Raw genomic sequence first — 14,490 nt, forward strand, 5'->3', positions numbered from 1 at the left:
TTGAGCTTTAAGCCAACTTTTTCACTCCCTTCTTTCACTTTCATCAAGAAGCTTTTTAGTTCCTCTTCACTCTATTGGTAATGACATCAAAATGGTCTTATGTTATAAAATTGATATTTGTTTCATTGCACAATTTATAGTATGATACAGTAGTAATAATTATTAAGAAAGGAAAATGTTAATCTAAAATATTTCATCCAGCATGTGTGGCTGAATCCCTTCACTGTTCAACGAAACTATCACAACATTGTTAATTGGCTCAACCTCAATATAAAATAAATAGCTAAAAAAAATAGCTCATCCATTAAAATGTATGAAATACTGGTCAAAAATCAACAAAGAGGAAGTTCCTTGAATAAATTCACATGGAGTCATTCGAGGATGAGATGGCTATTTAAAAATCAGTCTAATAAGTATCCTTAGAATTCTTCTCATTTCTTGGCTCAACTGACCATTATAACCTTATTTGTCTTTATGATGATTCTTCATTATTCCCAGCTGTGCACCATGTCTCAGAATCATACAGGAAAAAAACGGACAGATTTTGGCCTCAGTCTAGTCTTTAGAGAGAACAATTAAACATGTAACAATTAGTAAAGTAGCTTGTACTTTGCATGTGAACAAGAAGAAGATGAGAATCAATAAGTATCAGGTAAACAGGGTTTTAAATAGACTGGTAAGGTTTTTGATCACTGGGTAAATTCCTCTCCAAAGCTTAACACTTTAACTTAGTAAAACATTTTCTCTGTATAAAACATATTTTGAAAAGAGGAGAAAGAAATTCAGTTTGCAGAAAGAAACTATCAGGAACCCAGTTTGTAAAATTTTTGAATTGATAGGGGTATAGGTTCTTCAATTTGGAGGAAAGTACATAATTGAGTGAGATCTTTTTAGTGAAGATTAATGACAATGTGATCTGCCATATAATTTTAGAGAAATTTAAATTGCCTCATTATCATTCATTGATTTTGAAAGAACCCATTGTTGGGCAGACAAGGGGAAGCGACCCTCTGAGGTCCCATCTGGCTCTGACAAGGAACATTTATTATAGGAAACTCATAGTAAGGGAACTCTTGCAGGGGTATTGCCCAGCACTCTGAGGGAGCACACAGAGACCTCATAGTATCATACGCCATTCCCGCCACCAAGAGAGAGAACTCTGGGGCTGGGGATGCATAAGCTGAACAATTAGGGAAGACTAGCCCTCACCCTGCCACAATGAGGAGTTGAATGAACATCCCTCAAGGATGATGAGGGGACTTCATTTCCTCTTTTCATTTGTTCATGGGATAGTTTTATCACATTAGCTAAAAGCATGACTTTGTTATTATTATTTTAGTCACTCAGTCATGTCTGATTCTTTTGCAACCTCATGGACTGTAGCCCACCAGGCTCCTCTGTCCATGGGATTTCCCAGCTAGGGTACTGGAGTGAGTTGCCATTTTCTTCTCCAGGGGATCTTCCTGACCCAGGGATTGAACCCACATCTCCTGCTTGGCAGAAAGATTCTTTACCTCTGAACCACCTGATTTCCTGTTACTATTTTTATTTGGATGCTAAATGCAGTTTAAAGGCATGTATAAATGCCTCTCAATTTCTTTCACTATATGCATCCAATTGGGATAGACCACAAGAGATGTATTTTGCAAAATTTGGAGGATGGAAAAGAAGCAGGCCTCCATATTGTTTTTAGACTCAGGTCAATGCAGGTACAGTTACACACAGCTCACTCATGTTGTCAGTTTGCTGGTGTGGGACAGCAACCAGCAACTGCTGCTGCTTCATCTTCCTCTGAATCCTCTTTCAGCTTCCTCCACTTTGGGGCGAGATGTGTGTTTAGTTCCATGATGCAGAGAACCAGCTTTTTTGGTAAGACACCCATGTCATCCAAGTCAGAGATAGAGTCTGACTGGGTTGCCACCTATCTGTGGGCTCCAGTTTGAGCTTGTGGGCGACAGCCCTCTCTGTAACCCATGAGAGGGTCACTCTCTCCTCCATTTTATATACATCTTCTTAATTGCTTACCCAGTAGACTTCAAGCTGCAACATCAGATGTGAAGACAAAAACTTTACAGAAAGTTCTATGCCAACTCCTAAAAATACATAAGGGGAAATTCTATAATTCATAATATGACTGTGCTTCTGCTTCTTTTATTGAACTCTTATTAATACAGCATTTGGTATCTAGAGTATGTTTTTCTTTGAAAGAATTCTATTTTATATAAGAGGAAGGGAAATGGTTTAATTGCAGGGAGGATGAGATGTGGCACAGATAATTTATTAAGAATGCTAAAGAGAGTGAGAAATAAATTTGGGTGAGCACTGGAAAATACTTCTTAGAAAGAGCAATATATAAGCTATACCTGAACATGTACTTAGACATGTAAAATCAAGGGGGGTTAACATTTTAATAGAATGAGTGTCACTAGTAAAGCCACAGACTAGTTGCCACTTTCTAACATTTTTCACTATATATCTAGTCACCAAAACCAGTGGGCATTGTCTTTGATTCCTTCTTCTCCATCAAAAGAAACAAGATAGTCAAGTTTATAGTAGGAGGGGACTTAAAAAAAAACAAGTCAAAGAGAATAGGTATAGAAAGGCCAACAACAAGCCATCAGTGCAGTCAATCACCCTCCATATATAATAAGCCATTAAGCTCAATTGATTAAACCTTTTCAAATTCTCTTGAACCTGTTTCCTTGTTGGTCTTCTGTCACTATCTTAGTTTTAGCTTAGCTTCATCTTTTGACTTGGATATTGCAATAGCTCCTCTATTGGGATAAATAATGTTTTCCCCTGCCACATTTACACTCAGAATGTGAGAATGTAAGCTTATTTGGAAATAGGATCCTTTGTGTTAATTAGTAAGTTAATAAGTAAGTTAATTCATACTTGCTTATAATTCCAGTGGCTGGTGTTCTAATAAGAAGAGGGTAATATGGACACAGATACAGAGAGGAGAATGCCAAGTGAATGTAGGGACACCCAGAAAGAACATCAGGTGAAGATTAGGCAGAGAATGGAGTGAGGCATTTACCAGCCATGAGATTTACAGGATTGCTGGCAACTTCCAGAAGCTAGGAAGAGACAAGGAAAGGAGGGGTTTCCCTCTTTTAAAACATTTAAAAAACAGTGTTTTGTTTTTTTTTAAATCATAATGCATAGGAGTTAGTCAAGCAATGAGTGGCCATTTTCCTCCCACTGGAATTTAGGCCACATGGGACCAGGGATCTTACTTGTTGGCTCATTGAGATTTGCCCAGGACATAAGACTTTGCCTGGCACACAGTGTGCACTCAGTTAGTATTTGTGGAATAATATTCACGAGGCTGTTTTGACTATCTTAACGAGATTGTCAGGATTGTTAAATCGTCAAAATTTTTAAGAGAGAAATTTGATTATTTTTTGTAATATTTTAAGAATCTTAAAGATTTAGTGTGCTTGTTTCTGTTTAATAACTTTTCTGGGGTTTTAAGACATTACCTTGTTTTTGACTGCTTTTATTATAGGGATAAACATGAAGCATGCCGTTTCGTAGAGTGTTGATTGAAATGGACTCTCTTTTCATTAATGAGGTATTTAAAATCATAATAGTGTTGTTTTATGTTACCTTAGAAAGTGGAGTCATTGTTTTCAATCATTTTCTCTTTCATCCCCCATGTGTGGGTACATATCTGACTATGTATGTACACATCTGTGTGTGTACGTTTGTATGTGTGTGTGTGTGTGTGCATGTGTGCATGTATATGTATGTGTGCCAGGAACGGAGAGGCTACACAAAATCAATAATTATTTTATAGCTAACACAAATTTTTGCTAAGTCATTTTATCATCTTGACTTTGCTGTATTTGATTTCAGGAACTTAATCATATGTACCTGGTTAGTGCTTAAAATTTAAAGAATAAACAATTATAAAAGCCCTTCACAGAAACAAGTATAAAACATGGAAGGTTTCTTTCATTTAAAAAAGTTACTTAACTAATTTTTTTTGTTTTGTTTTTGAGATGTTCTGTGTGAAATTAATTCATATAATTTTACTCTCCACATTAATACATATTTATAAATTTGGTAAGTAGTGTTTTCTTAGAAGTCGCATGTCACCATAAGTAAGTTATCAGTAAAACGGAGCCACCTACACTGCTAGTAATTTACTTAATTTATTAAAAAATGCATAAGTTCCTAAAATTTATGTATAAAACTTCAGATACTTGAATGATGGACAGTTTCTCAGATCATGTCTTGTCCTGCTGTAATAAAAACCTGCCTTGGTCAGGCAAAATAAAGGCAGAAAATTCCAGAAATAAAGGCTAATTATCAAAAATTTATCCCTTATTGTTTCTTAGAATTCTTTCCTGCATTGTCATCACTCCAGTCATGTAGACCATATGTCACTTCTTAAAGCAGAGTGACTGGAGATATTCAAAGACTATGTTTTTTTTTTTTTTTTTTTATTTTTAAAATTTACATAATTGTATTAGTTTTGCCAAATATCAAAATGAATCCGCCACAGGTATACATGTGTTCCTCATCCTGAACCCTCCTCCCTCCTCCCTCCCCATACCATCCATCTGGGTTGTCCCATTGCACCAGCCCCAAGCATCCAGTATCATGCATCGAACCTGGACTGGCAACTCATTTCTTACATGATATTTTACATGTTTCAATGTCATTCTCCCAAATCTTCCCACCCTCTCCCTCTCCCACAGAGTCCATAAGACTGTTCTGTACATCAGTGTCTCTTTTGCTGTCTCGTACACTGGGTTATTGTTACCATCTTTCTAAATTCCATATATATGCGTTAGTATACTGTATTTATGTTTTTCTTTCTGGCTTACTTCACTCTGTACAAAGACTATGTTTTGTCTTATCTGTCCATCTGTCCATCCACCCAGCCATCCATCCATCTGTCCATCTTGCTTGCTCATTCATTATCTGCAAATATTTACTGGGTATCTGACATACGCCATACACTGCTTATACCTAACTTTATTATAAATGTATCAGTTCAGTTCAGTTCAGTTGCTCAGTTGTGTCCGACTCTTTGTGACCCCATGAACCACAGCATGCCAGGCCTCCCCGTAAAGGCTAATTTTCTCCATGCTATAAGCATGGGAGGTGCATAGTTCAGAATCTTTGGCTACACTTGCTGTCTGGCTCTGAACTATCTTTTATGTACCTGGTGTGACTTTTGCTCTGCACAGCATTTTCAAGTACACAGTATTTTATACTTAATAGGGATAAGAAAATTCTTAGTTTATAGATGGAAAAATACTATAAAAATAAAATATAAAAATCCTAGGTTAAAAATGTGAGATAAGCATACCATGTTTATCACAAGATAAAAATTGGAATAAAATAAGTAATAATAAAGCCATTTATTTTTTGCCACGTGGTTGCCATGGAGAAAGAACAGTAAAAGAAGTTGAGAATATTGGCAAGTGATAGTTGAAGAATAAAAATATTGAGGCTAAACTTGAGAGGAAAGTGATGAAGCATGAAGGGATTGGTGGCTTAGAACAAAGTGGAGGGGTTGTGGGACTGGAGAAACCAGAAATTTAAGGAACAGGAAAAGTAGGAACTGCAGCAGGTAGCTGGTAGGAATGAAGTTTGTGGTTCAAAACGAGGATGCTTTCATTTAGTTTTGGAGGTGCCTATTTCAAGTCCCAGGGCGGCTGTGAGTGAACTGGACGTCTGGGTCCCTGCCAGTGAGGAGACCAAGGAGAAAGGTCAAAGTATTGAGTAGTGTGTATGGATGTTGATGTCACCCAGGATGACATCAGATCTAGGGGTGGAGAAATACAACAAGAGGTACCATCATGTCTTCCCAGAGTGATGGTGGTGTTGAGGATATTGCCAGTGAGGGAAAGCCTCAGAGAGGCAGCTGTTTGCTGCCCAAGTTGGAGAGAGGAGTAGAGGTCTAGAGGAGGCACTGGGAAGTCAGCTGACTCTGTCTCCCCTTGTGAAGCCACAGAGACCGTGGTGTTTCATGAGAAAAGCCAGTTTCTACACAGGGAGGTGGGAGATGTAATGTTCAGTCAAGAATCTGAGGACAGTTGACACTCTGTTTATAATTCCCAGAGATGTTCCACTGGTGGAGTGGGGAGATCTGAGGGGCAGAGTGGATCTGTGGGGGTGAGAGCTCAGTGCAGGATGGGGTTCAGCAAAGGAAAGATATGAGACATGAAGGTTTTCACTGCTCCCACCAAGTGTTCCCAGCTGTCTCCTGGTGTTTGATGAGAGGAGAGGAGGACCAGGCCTCTCAGGAGGGATCAGCTGTTTCTGAGATGAGCCACTTGTCCTGGGAACTCTTGGTACAGATTAAGCTGGTCCCAGATCTTCATCGCTTTTATGTCTAGTAGTTAAAGAGATTTGAGTTTTACACTAATGATTTGCATGTTTTACTTAAGGGGTAATGTGGTGATAAAACAAAGTGCATGCGAGACAGAGTAGCTAATTCCAGACCCTTTGATTTGTATGACTGAATTTCCACCATGTGCTGTATTTCTTAAAAAGGCAAATTGACTTTTCCGGTTAATCTCGGACTAGAGTTAAGTCCTATGAATGGAAAATGACAGATAAGCACTGAGAGGGCAGTGATCCCCCTGTGTGAGCACTTTCATCCCCAGGGTAGACAAAGTAAATGTGAGCAAGTGAAAGGCGATGTGAGAGAGAGGTAAGAGTACAGGGTTGGTATTGAAATTTGGGGGAAGAGCAAGTATCCCAGACTGTGAGGGGGATACGTGGAAGTGTTTGGGAGTTTCTTCCTGAGTTGTCTGAGCTGAGGATGTCTAGGCAAGGGGCTTTGCAGCCAATCTTCTTGATCAGATGTAGACTAAGTGGGAATAAAACCTTTTCTGGACACCAGTATCTTACTGACAAATACTACTGTAGCTCTGAGACCATAAGAGATGAGGGATACAGACATTCACGCACTGTCCCACTTCCCCAGGTAGAGTAAGGGGCTAGGGCATTGCCTCAGAAGTAGAGTGTGTGTAGTATCATTCAGGTGAAATACCACCAGATGCCTGGGAATATTAGGAAGAGCAGAAGTCACACCAGGAATAGAAGTCAAGTAAGACGGTTGGCAGCTAGACTGTGAGTCTAGTCCTGGGGTCTGTGCTTTATAAGGAAGATACCAGGTGTTACAACAGTGTTGTACCTTATATACTCATGGAGTTGACAAGACTCTGGATTTCCGAAAATGGAGCAGAGCACAGAATATCTTTCCATTATTCTCAAGCAATGATGTAGTAATTTTTGTCTCCAAAAAGCCCAAAGAGCTTCTAATGCTAGTGACTCCTTCCTATGAAATCCCTGGCCATCCCAAATAGTTTTAACCCACTCCTGCTATCAAGAGAAAGAGAAGTGTTCTTATGGAGAGTTAAGAATCTGTCAAGATCTTTGCTGGGTAATTTAGCAAGTCAATGGGTAAATAAACCACTGCTATCTCAGGGCAAGGAAGAAATTGTGGATAATATAAAATTCTTTACCAAGCTGATTTGAAATGAAAGATTGTATCAGAAAATAATTTCAACTCTTTCCCAGGAAAAGCATAGAGATGATTTTTTTACATTATAATAAAATCATTAAGCTTGGTTTTTATTGAATTAAAAAAATAAGAAATAAAAGAATTAATGGAATATATATGTATATGGGTGGCATCACCGACTCAATGGACATGAGTTTGAGCAAGCTCCAGGAGATGGTGAAGGACAGGGAACCCTGGCATGCTGCAGTCCTTGGGGTCACAAGGAATCAGATATGACTGAGCAACTGAACAACAACAATTTATTAAAACTACAGAAATGAGAATACTTTTAGAAATTAGGAGTGTGAAAATTTCCCCTTGAATATTTGAAGAAAGACTCAATATGTTCAAGTACTCTTCTCCAACACTGATTATATATTTCCAGAATAGATGGACTGTGTCTTAATAATTTTTGTAGCATCCAAGAGCAGTGATCATTAATCGATACTTATTAATTAAATCCAGTTGCATTAAAGAGAAGTGTAGTGGCAAGTGCACTTAAATACAGCAGATCATATATTATTGTACCTAATATTGTGGAGATATCAAAAACATGTTGTCACATTCAGAAGGAAACCTGTTAGTCAGTTCCTATGCTGAAATTGTATTTATCTGTTCTTCTGTGTTTATGATGTTATAACATACTCTTAGGGCTTGCCAAAAGAGAAGAACTTGGGCTGAAATGCTTTTGGTAGCTTTGATACCGATGGTATGATTTTCAAATTATTCCTGGTAAATGGTGGAAGTGGGGAGCGAGCAGGGGGAAATGGGGGGCCCAGTAGGGAAAGAGGAAAGTAGAATCTGGTTAGAGTAATAAACTGAGCTCCCTTCACAAATTTTCTATTTAGAATACTAGAAGCAGCGTTGATCCAGACCCATAGAAATCATCTGGGATTTCACTTCTCTTAATCTTTTAGGTTGACCTCTCAGGAAGTACAAGAATGCTCAAATAATAAATGATGAGGAAAGAACAATTTGAGCCCCTACTTGAATGCATTTACATAGTTTGAGATAGAATTTACTAAAAGGATCATCTAACTATCTGTCTATTTTTAGATTTCAGATATAGAGAGCAGAGTTAATCATAGCCCTCAAATCATGTTGTAATATCCACATTGGTTGGTCCCTGCAAGCCCTTTTTTTAATTTATTGTTTATTTATTCATTCCCCTTTAAACCTATTTTCCCACCAAGACAGTGATTCCAATGTGTTTGATATGCTTCCTTTTATTTATGTGTGTTTATGTAATTGTGTGGACTTGTTGATATACATGTATATTTAATTTATATTAATGGTGTCTTAGATTGGTCTCTTTGGAAGCAGAGCCAGAGACAGTAATTTTCATTCCTGTGATTTACTGGGGGAACATTTTCAGGAGGGGAATGAGGGAAGTGGGGATGGGTCAGGAGAAGAGCAAAGCAAGAATATGGCTTCAGAGACCAGTTTCAGTCTGATTTCACAAGGAAGCTCTTAAGTACCAGTTGCCCTACTTGTGGTTCACCTTGAAGCTGGGGTGGTGGTGGTTTAGTTTCTAAGTCATGTTTGACTCTCTGTGACACATGGGTCATAGCCTGCCAGGCTCCTCTGTCCATGAGATTTCCCAGGCAAGAATACTGGAGTGGGTTTACAGTATTCTTTTTTCCAGTATTCCATTTCCTTCTCAAGGGGATTTTCCAAACCCAGGGATTGAACCCAACCTCCTGGTTGGCAGGTGGATTCTTTACCACTCAGCCACCTGGGAAGCTGGGGAGGGGATGATTTTTGCATACCTGGTTTCTACTCCAGGTGGGTTGGGGGTTGTACTGGTTTCCAGGACTAAGAAGCTCCCAGAAAGGGGCAGTTGTGAGCCATTAGCAGCTAGCACACACAACAACTCAGAGTGCTGTCCCAGACAGAAGGGAATCGAGGCCACCAGTTATCAGTAATCTCCATGACAGGCTTCCTCTCGCCTCCCTTAGAAACATTTGCTTTTAACTTAGTTTTACTTTCTCCAGACACAGCTTTTCCAGGATTCTGTTTGATTACAACCTGAAAACTTACAAGAGCATTTTTGGTACAGCAGCCTTGATGCTGTAGTGGATCCCCAGGCTATCACTAATTCTTCTCATTTGCATCCTCTATCACTCATCCCAGGGCCCCTTCCCTTTGGTTGCCCCTTCTCCTGGACTGGATGTAAGTTTAAGAATATCCTTCTATGGAACCTCCCCTACTGGGAATCAGGGCCTCTAGTCCCACAGCCTTGGAAGTTGCGTGGATAGGATGTGCAGATTCCCCAAGAGGTTCCCTGGGAATGATGGTTTGCAGTCCACTCCTACTCTGACCTTTTGGTTTTTGGGCCCATGTGTTTACCAGTCAAGGACACAGCATCATATAATGGCTTTGGTTTAATGTGCATGTCACATCCTGAAAGGGAGTACCTCATCCTTACAGGAAGTCATATTCAAGCTGACCCTTAGCTGTGCCTTCAAGAGCCTATGTTCTTGCTGATCAGTCAGACTGACAATTCCTGGACTGTGTGGTACATGATAAGATTATTGAATCACCTTCTCATCTATTCATCACAGCATTTTCTTTGCTTTAAAATGAATCTTTTGGTTGAAAATACTATGTGGGATTCCATGAAGGTAGAGCAGATATTTCATGATGCCTTAGATGGTAGTCCTGGCCAAGGCACTGTGGCTTGGAAGGCACCTGCATCTATAATACATATTATTCTTGGTCATTGTGAAACCAGGGTACACAGGGCTCAATGTAATCATTTCCTGTGAGGCATTGCACCTCGATAGGGAGCTCAGGGTCAGTCTCTGTTGCTGGCAGGTCATTTGGGTAGTAACTATGTCAACTTGGAAAATAGTAAGACTAAGCTGTTGGAACCAGCCAGCACCTCCAACTTTGCCGCCATGGTTACTCTCTTCTTGAGATAAATGTACAAACACTAGGATAGCCATGAACAGAGGCTGACTGAAAACTATGGACCGAGCCCTCTTGGTTTGTTTAGCACCTCTTTTTTTAAAAATTTTATTTTATTTTTAAACTTTACAATATTGTATTAGTTTTGCCAAATATCGAAATGAATCCACCACAGGTATACCTGTGTTCCCCATCCTGAACCCTCCTCCCTCCTCCCTCCCCATACCATCCCTCTGGGTCATCCCAGTGCACCAGCCCCAAGCATCCAGTATCGTGCATCGAACCTGGACTGGTGGCTCGTTTCATACATGATATTATACATGTTTCAATGCCATTCTCCCAAATCTCCCCACCCTCTCCCTCTCCCACAGAGTCCATAAGACTGATCTATACATCAGTGTCTCTTTTGCTGTCTCGTACACAGGGTTATTGTTACCATCTTTCTAAATTCCATATATATGCATTAGTATACTGTATTGGTGTTTTTCTTTCTGGCTTACTTCACTCTGTATAATAGGCTCCAGTTTCATCCATCTCATTAGAACTGATTCAAATGTATTCTTTTTAATGGCTGAGTAATACTCCATTGTGTATATGTACCACACCTTTCTTATCCATTCAGCTGCTGATGGGCATCTAGGTTGCTTCCATGTCCTGGCTATTATAAACAGTGCTGCGATGAACATTGGGGTACACGTGTCTCTTTCCCTTCTGGTTTCCTCAGTGTGTATGCCCAGCAGTGGGATTGCTGGATCATAAGGCAGTTCTATTTCCAGTTTTTTAAGGAATCTCCACACTGTTCTCCATAGTGGCTGTACTAGTTTGCATTCCCACCAACAGTGTAAGGGGTGCCACATACTCAGGTATCCATACACTGAGGAAAGGGAATATAGATCAGAATGACCATAAAGCATGAAGATATTTTTTATTGAAATTAATACCCACCAAAGACAATCCACTATAAAAGAGGTGCTAAACACCTCTATATTCCCTTTCCTCAGTGTATGGATACCTGAGTATGTGGCACCCCTTTTCAGGGGAAAATTTGAGGAATCACTGCTATACATATTTGCTTGGTGTTCCATATTTCTTTCTTATAGAATATTGCCTTTCCTTCAGTTGATAGTTTATATGTTTGAGAATTAGTCATATAATTCATGTGTGTATGTGTGAGCACAGTCGTGTCCGGCTCTTTGTGACCCCATGGACTGTAGCTCACCAAACTTCTCTATCCATGGAATTCTTCATTCACGAATATAGAAGCCAGTTTCCATTTCCTCCTCCAGGGGATCTTCCCAACCCAGGGATTGAACCCACGTCTGTTGCATCTCCTACGTTGGCCATCCCACTGTGACACCGGGGAAGCCCTAATCTACTTCATACTAATACTCTAAAAATTTATTTTTTTAATGAAAAAACAGGAAACTCTTAAATTTCAACAATAAGAAAACAAATCTGACTAGAAACTGGGCTAAAAACTGTAATTGATACCTTACCCAAAAAGAAATTCAGTTGGTGATAGGCACATGAAAAAATGTTCCACATCATATGTCATCATGAGAATGAAAATTAAGACAACCTTGTGATCCCACTACATACCGTTTAGAATGGACAAAAAATTGAGACACTGACACCACCAAATGCTGGTGAGGATATAGAGCAGTAGAAGCTCATTCATTGCTGGTGGGAATGCAAAATGGTACAGCCACTTTGGTGATTTCTTACAAAACTAGCCATACTCTTACATAAGATCCAGCAATGATAATACTTGGATTTTCCCAAAGAACTTGAAAACTTATGTCCACACAGAAACCTGCATACAGATGTTTATAGTAGCTTTATTCATAATTGCCCAAAAGCAACCAAGATATCCTTCAGTCGGTGAATGGAGAAATAAATGGTCACATCAAGACAATGGAATATTTTTCAGGGCCAAAAAAGAAATGAACTATTAAACCATAAAAAGACATAGGGGAACTTTAAATGTATATTAGCAAATGAAATAAGTTAGTCTGAAAAGTCTGCATAGTATGTGATTCCAAGGACGTAACATTCTGAAAAAGGCAAAACTGCGGAGTTGGTAAAAAGATCAGTGGTGCCAGAGTTTGGAGAGGGGAAGGGAAGAGACAAATAGATGAAGCATTTCCAGGGCAGTGAAAGTACTCTGCATAGTGCCATTATGATGGATAGGTGTTATTATAAATTTGTCCAAATGCATAGAATGTACAATACTAAGAGGGAACCCTAGTGTAAACCATGGACTTGGGTGACTACAATGTGGCAAGGGAGCTTCATCAGTTGTATTCAGTGTACTTACTCTGGTGGATGATGTCAATAAAGGCAGAGGCTGCACATGTGTGGGAGCAGGGAATACATGGAAATCTCTGTACCTTCTTCTCAATTCTGCTGTGAACCTTAAACTGCTGTAGAATGATAAAGTCTTAATATAAAAAACTGGTCTGTAACCAGCATTTGTTGACAAGTACAAAATCAGATAAATGGACTCCAGAGGAAAAGTCCAAGGAATTCACAATCCAATTAAGGAATCAATATCTATACATATGGAAAGGTTACTGAAGTCTGTTGAGTTAGATTGCCTATTACATTTCATCATAAAATAATTTTCTGAATATTTTTGAGCTCACCCAACATTGTTGTGGTCAGAGAAATGAGATTTCAAAATCTGCTTTTGCAAGATTAATGCTGGGCCTAGCACAATATTCTGTCTATAAAATGAGAATCCTTTGCAGACTTAATTGCCGGGGTCCAGCCCCGGCTGATCCAAGGAGTTTGAAGCGGGGACAGCGTCGGCGAGGATCAGGATACAATAGCTTCAATTAGATATTAATTACAGATATAAAGAGTAATAGAGTGAGGATAGCTCAGTAGGAAAATTCAGTGGAGAAAAGAGGTTGAGTAGCTTGGTTTATGCGGGAGACCAATAAAACTTCAAGACAAGAAGTTTGCACCACTTACGTAGGCCACAGGCGTCCTTCAGTTCTCCCAAATGAGAGTAGACACTGAGGCCTCCCTGGTTGGATCTTAGAAGCCCAGGCAAAATTAGTAAGCATGGCGGGTTCCGCACTCCAGATGGAGACTCAGCCAGAGTTTGAGAGAGAGAGAGAGACATGGGGAGACCAGTCTTTCGAGGAACTGATCCCAATTCTTTATTTTCCATGGTCTACTTTTATACACTGAGATGTTATCCAAAAGTCATGCGGGGTCAGCAGTCCTGACTTTTATCAAAGTCAGGTGCTTCATACAAATGTATACAGAGGTCTTAGGGGTGTTACATCATCTTCTGGCCAGGGGGCCTGCTGACAATTTATGACCCTCTCCTTGTGACAGCGGTCAGTCAACCAGGGGTTATTTCTCCAGGGGTGATTATTCTTAAAGAAGACTCCACCTTCCGAAGGTACCAGATAAAGTTACATTCCTATAGGGTGAAGGTGTAGTGGGTTTTAATTAAGGAAAGAATTTACTTAGCCTAAGGTCTAACGTGATTAATATCAAAGGTTAATACTTATTTCTTCTACATATTCATTAATGTGTATAAGGGCAGGGGATGTGGAGACTTAGCAACAAACATTGGCTCAACAAGTGAAAAACCCTTCACCAATACAATTTCTAATCAGCCCACTATACTTATACTAATGGTTTTTTAACTTTTCTAAGGAACCTGTTTTTAGAAGGTTTAAAGCATCTCGTGCCTCTCACGGTTGGGAGGCTGTGAGCAATCACATGTGGCCGGACAAGCCTGTCAGGCAGGCTAGAGAACCTTCAGAGGAGTTTGTAGGTTAAAACACTCTTGTCACACCCAGGAGTTTTTATTAACTGGAGCTCTAAGTTAACTCCTTCTCCGAAAGAGGTGGTGGGGGACAGCCCCCTGAAAAGTCAGAGGTGTAGGTGAGAGCACAAAGTAGTAAAGTAGGCAGGCTCTGGTTATGGGGGTAGATGCTCGAGGATTTCCAGGGGGACTCTTGAGGCTCGATCCTGCCTTTGCGTATGTCGAGCCTCCTTCCTCATGACCTTTGCCATGGGCGGAGTGC

This window comes from Bos indicus, chromosome 1 (genome assembly GCF_029378745.1).
Source record: "Bos indicus isolate NIAB-ARS_2022 breed Sahiwal x Tharparkar chromosome 1, NIAB-ARS_B.indTharparkar_mat_pri_1.0, whole genome shotgun sequence".
NCBI lineage: Eukaryota > Metazoa > Chordata > Mammalia > Artiodactyla > Bovidae > Bos > Bos indicus.